The 6,060-nt window shown below is 54.8% G+C and overlaps 1 protein-coding gene across 2 annotated transcripts in view; it reads left to right on the forward strand.

Moving 5' to 3' along the window:
• SHF (Src homology 2 domain containing F) overlaps positions 1 to 6,060 on the forward strand; it is a 62,631-nt gene that overhangs the window by 54,881 nt on the left and 1,690 nt on the right. The gene's annotated exons all lie outside the window — the stretch shown is intronic.

Here is a 6,060-nt window from a genome sequence, read left to right on the forward strand (position 1 = left end):
CCCCTGTCTCTTGACTGCCCCCTCCAAAACCTCCCTGGCCCCCTTGTTGTTGGCCTTCGCCTAATGTCTCTGTGAACTTGCTCAGGAACGACCTGAGCCGTTCGTCCCGGCACGCTGGGCAGCAGTGGGGGAGGAGCTCCAGACTGCAGGAGGCGAATGCAGGAAAGGAGGGAGTGATCTCTGCTGCAGGGGAGGTGGAGGAGGGGCTCTCTCTGGCTGTCGGAGCCTATTATAAGTGGCACCATCAGGCCGGCCTCCCTGTTAGCCGCGCGTGCTCTGGATGAGCGGGGAAGTCCAGACATTTACAAATTCCCCCCGACGCTATTTTTAGCTCGAAAAGCCGGACATGTCCAGGGGAATCTGGACGAATGGTAACCCTAGTGTTCAATAAATATTTATGTTCTGTATCTGGGGAAAAAACATGATATAGTCTCATCATGTGGTGGTGAGAACACTCTTTCCATTCCACTAGTATCTGGAGGATGTTAAACAGCAGCTACTAAAGTAAGACATTTTTAAATCAGTAGGTCCAGATACCTTGTAGCCAAGAGTTTGAAAAGAGCCGATTCGGGAGGTTACTGAACCTTTAATGTTGATTTGCAATAAGTCTTGGAGCATAGGGCAGTAAGCTCATGTTGTGTCAATTATTAAAAAGGGTAAACAGGATGACCCAGGTAATTACAGGTCTGTGAGTCTGAATTGATCCTGGACAAGATAATGGTGCGACTGATACGGGACTCGATTAATAATGAAATAAAGAAGGGTAATGTAATTAATGCAGATCAATATGGGTTTATGGAAAATAGATCCTATCAAATTAACTTGATGTCTTTTTTTGATGAGATTACAAGTTTGGTTGATAAAGATATTAATGTTGACATTATATATTTAGACTTCTGTGAGACATATGACTTGTTGCCACATAACATTTTGATTTAAAAACTAGAGTGATATAAAATTAACATGGCACACGTTCAATGGATTAAAAACTGGCTAACTGATAGGCCTCAAAATGTAACTGTAAATGGGGAATTATCATCGAGCAGATGTGTTTCCAGTGGGGTACCACAGGGATCAGTTCTTGGCCCTATGCTGTTTAACATAGTTATCAATGACCTGGAAGAACACACAAAATCCTCACCGATAAAGTTTGCAGACAAAAATTGGGGGAATGGTAAATAATGAAGAGGACAGGTCACTGATACAGAGTGATCTACATTGCTTGTTAAACTGGGCATCAGCAAATTATGTGTTTTAATACAGCTAAATGTAAATGGATACATCTAGGAACAAAGAATGCAGGCCATACTTACAGGGTGGAGGAGTCTATTCTTGGAAGCAGTGACTCTGAAAAAGATCGTGGGGGTGTGGTGGATAATCAGCAGGACATGAGCTCCCAGTGCGACGCTGTGGCCAAAAGATCCAATGTGATCCTGGGATGTGCAAACCTGGGAATCTTGAGTAAGAGTTGAGAAGCTATTTTCCCTCTGTATTTGGCACTGGTGTGATCACTGCTGGCATCCTGCGTGCATTCTGATGCCCACAATTCAAGAAGGATGTTGATAAATTGGAGAGGGGTTCAGAGAAGAAACATGAGAATAATTAAAGGATTAGAAAACCTGCCTTCTAGTGATAGATGCAAGGATCTCAATCTGTTTAGCTTAACAAAGAGAAGGTTAAGGGGTGACTTGATTACAGTCTATAAGTACCTACGTGAGGAACAAATATTTAATAATGGATAGTTCGATCTAGCAGAGAAAGGTCTAACACCATCCAATGGCTGGAAGTTGGTTAGACAAATTCAGACTGGAAATAAGGTGTAAATTTTTAACAGCGAGAGTCATTAACCACTGGAACAACTTATTGAGGGTTGTGGTGGATTTTCCATCACTGGCAATTTTTCAGTCAAGACTAGGTGTTCTCAAAACTCTGCTCTAGGAATTATTTTGGGGCTGGTCTCTGGCCTGTGTGGTACAGGAGGTCAGACTAGATGATCACAATGGTTCTTTTTGGCCTTCGAATCTATGACTGTATGAGCCCTGCAGGGCAGGTGGGGCCAGTGTGGCGATTGAAGCATGACAGAGCTAGGGGGCCTTGTGTGTGAGGCGAGGGGCTCCACATGCAATGTCCATCTTCCTGCATTGGGCCCCATGCACTATGCCATTGCAGTACGCTGCAGGGCTAGTGCTGCCAGCTCCTGCGAGATTGTCTGCTTCTGATACAGTCTGTGTCCCGAGTCAGCTCCTGCTGAATGGAGGGACACGGGGCCTGAGTATGAGCAAATGGCACCGAGCACAGGCAGCCACGAAAGCCCTGCCAGTGCCAGTTGTGGCCTCCTGAGCCTGAAGCCAATCAAATGATGCAGAGGGTACCTCTGGTGTTTGCATGGGGCAGCACAGCTCCCTGGGTCCTGCAAGGGGGGAGTGAATTGGGGTGGGAGCGGAGCTGTTTAGCGTGAGGAAGGCTGCAGCCCTGCCCAGCCCCATCCAATGCTGTGGGATGGTGCCATCATGCAGGCCGGGGTGCAGAATAAAGCCACTCTGCCAAGCTGCGTTGTTCTGTTCTGGCTGTTGAGGGGCTAGGTAGGGGAAGGAGACCGCCCCCCAGAGGGGTTGAACTCCAAGTCACTCCCTCCCTGCTCAGCTGCTTGGAGCATCGGAGCTGGCCACAGTGAGCCCACATGCCAGGAGGACTCTGGTGTCTTTCTGATCTGCTTGCACTGGTGAGTCAGTGTGACTGGCAGCAGCAGGGCTGTGGCGTGCCTGCTGGCAGCGAGCAGCTCTGTGTTGCTAACACTTGTCCCAGAGCTGTTCGTTGGAGAGGGAGCAGGGCTCCAGCCATCGCACTGCCCTGTGCGTGCTGCCAGCGGCTCCTGTCCTGAACCCAGCAGCGCTGAGCCCAGGGCTCTTCTCACTGGTGGGGTGGGAAAACGGCCTGGTAACGTGCCACCGATCCCTTAGGCTTCCCTGGAGCATTGCTGCTACTTCAGCTCCTCCTCGCACTGGGCCTTGTCTGGACAGCTTGGGACTGGACGGTGACCAATTGTGGGACATTACCCTAGAGAGGGGCCCAGATCTGCTCCAAGAATGGATTCGGGGGAGGGTTTGGCTAAGATGGTCACAGTGGTGCTCGCTGGCCTTGGAATTGCTGAAGCTCGAGCCACCTGGGGCACCCAGCTGCCCTATCGCTGGGCAGGCCCTATCTAGCTCCTCCCAGCAGGCCTCCTTTGGGATCTCTGCAGCGGGATCTCTGCCTGAACGCCCATGTGGTCCAGTCAACACAGGCACGTCACTGCGGGGCTGGGTGCCTCTTCCTCTAGCTCAGTGCCCTGAGCATCAGAAGCGGTCCCCAGCATTCAGTGCTTGGATTTCCTTCTCCCCTCTGGCTCTGGGGTCAGTGGCAGGCTGGCTGAGTGGGCCCCTAGCTGAGCAGTGAGTCACTGCAGAGCCTGGTGAGGGGCAGTGGGGCTAGTGAGGGTCTGCTGGCAGTGGGAGAGATGGGAGGCTGCTCTTGTGACCAATTGAATGCCATGGATTCTAGCCCTGACCCCTGGGGCGTTCCTCCATGTGCCCCCATGCAGGGGCTCACCAGGAATGCTCCCCCTGCTCAGCAGCCGGTGCCGTAGCCCTGCTCTTTGCTCCCTTTGTCAGTCCCCACGGAGGTATCTGGAAGTCACTGTGTGGGATGGCTGCCTGCAGGGCTAATCCATTGCCTTCTGTTCCCCAATCTCCTCCATCAGGAATTAAGCAGGCAGTTTGTATGAGCCATTTGGAATAACCCATGTGGTTAGCAGGAGCCCATGTTCACACACACACACACAGGTACCCTGTGCCAGAGGTAGGCGTTGGCGTCGCTGCCTGCCCATGTCCTGGGGACCCTCTGCGCCGTGTTTGCCAGCAGGGATCCAGGCATGGGCAGAGGGTAGTTGGGGTTATGTCTTTGCTGAGCTAGGCATTCTGGGCTGGATGCAGGGCTCGCTGGGGACAGTCTCTGGTTGCTTACAATGGTCGCTTCTGGCCTTAACATCTAGGAATCCACAAATCAGCTCCAGCTGCAGTAAGTGTTGGTAGGAGTCTCCCCCATACACCCAGGCTGGAGCTGGGCTCCTCACATGAGAGTCGTTTCACCCCTACAAGTGGGTTTTGTTGTCTGCCTCTGGGAGCCTCCGAGGGAAGAGGAAGGTCAGCTCTGGAGGGAGGGTGGGCGGCTGAGAACTTGCCCTTTGGAGCCATCCATGTGACCTGGCACAAGTCACTCTGCTGCGCCGGGATCAGTTTCCCGGTCGGGGGGGCAGCTCCTGGCTCTGAGGAGCTATTAGGACAGGGATTGCTGCTGCCGGCTCCTCTAGGGAGCACCAGCGATTCTGCAGTTACGGCTGTGCTTTGGGCTCCATCGCGGGTAAAGTTCCCATACTCGCCTTTCAGGCTGCTGTTGTCCAGGCTCGGCTCTGAGCAGCATTGGTTGGAAGCTGCAGCTGTTGTGAGTTGCAGGAGAGGGGCAAGATACCCCTTTGCAAACTGAGCATCCCTTGCACAGTTCTCGAGCGGAGCTGGGGGGAGGTGGGGGGGGCTGGGACTTAGCACCTTCCACCGCACTGCTGGGCTGCTGCTGGGTATGCTCGGTGTGTTCACATAGGGCTCCTGCTGCACTTCCACTGCCCCACCGCAGCACCAACGGTTTGCAGGAGAGTGGCTTGCCAGGTGCATGGGGCTGGGTTTCCCAGTAGTGCCCAGACAGCTCCCATAATGCTTTGCATGGTCTAAGAACCTGGCTAGGGAGAGTGGCTCTGCTCTGCCCTGCAGCGTGGGTGAGTCCCCAGCTGGCAGGCTCTGCTTCCCCACCTCCCTCCTCACAACCCCTGCCCACAAAAGACTGCGGCAGTCCCCAGCTGGCACACAGTCCCTAGGGGCCATGCCTCGCTGGCACAGCTCAGAGCAGCCCCCAGGCTGACTGGAGCTGAGCAGAGAGCAGCCAGCATCAGCTGGAGGCACAGCGAATGTGGACAGGCAGTCAGTGCTGTAATGATCCACAGGCGGGCAGAGTAGGGGCTGGGCATTAGTGCTTCCTGCAGGACTGGTGCAGCCCCAGCTGGTGCAGTGCATGGAACGGAGCTGGGCTTCACCTCAGGCCTCTCCTGCCTCCCCTCCCTGGGAGCCACCCTCCTCAGCTCAGTCACTGCAGCAGCGCAGCCCCCACCCCGGAATGGCTCAGCTCCTGAGCTTGCAAATGGATTTGAAACCCATTCCACTAATGCAGCCATCAATCCATCGCGGGCACGGCCTCCGGTTGAGTCGCAGCTGCTGCGTGCCGGCAGCATGGGGGAGGGGACTGGCCGCAGCGCAGAGCTGGAGATGGCTCAGCCTAGCCGCTGAGGCTGCTCGTAAGCTATCAATATTTTGCGGTAATGTGCATTCCAGACGCTGCAGACAGGCTGTGGCGCTCCTCGGAGACACAAATTAATAGCAACAGGGCCATTAGCCCGTCACTTGGAATCAGCGGCTGTGGCATTATCTTTCCACGCGGCTCAGCCGGCGCTGGGCTCTCGCTGCTCCTGAGGGAGGCTAATGGGATTTTGCACAGGCCTAGGCAAGAAGCGGAGACGTGACGGGACCTGCTTTCTGGGTCAGGCTGAGGCCCAAAGAGAAGAAGCCCCTGCCCAGAACGGGCAAGGTGTTCCTGGCATGCGGGCCTCAGGCTAGCAGTGACAGACTGCGCACTCCCCACTCCTACTGGGGGGGGGGCGGGTCGTGGACAGCAGGGCAGCAGGTGACAGAGCTCGCAGAGAGCTCCCTGAATGCTAAGAGAGCATGTGCCCATCAGCATGCTGTCCCACAGCAAGTAAGGACCCAGTGGTTCTGCCGCTGGGCCATACAACTGCCCGTGGGCCTGCAGAACCCTTCTCACAGCAGGGAGTGGTGTCTGGCCAGTGCCCAGGGCCTGGTCCTCAATGGGGCCTCTGGGAGCTACTGTAATCCAATCACCAACAGCGGGGAGGGAGCAGAGGATTGTGGGAAGGTGCCGGGAGGGCTTAGATCCCCCCCCCCCCCCCCCCCCCCCCCC

Source organism: Trachemys scripta, chromosome 10 (assembly GCF_013100865.1).
Source record: "Trachemys scripta elegans isolate TJP31775 chromosome 10, CAS_Tse_1.0, whole genome shotgun sequence".
Lineage (NCBI taxonomy): Eukaryota > Metazoa > Chordata > Testudines > Emydidae > Trachemys > Trachemys scripta.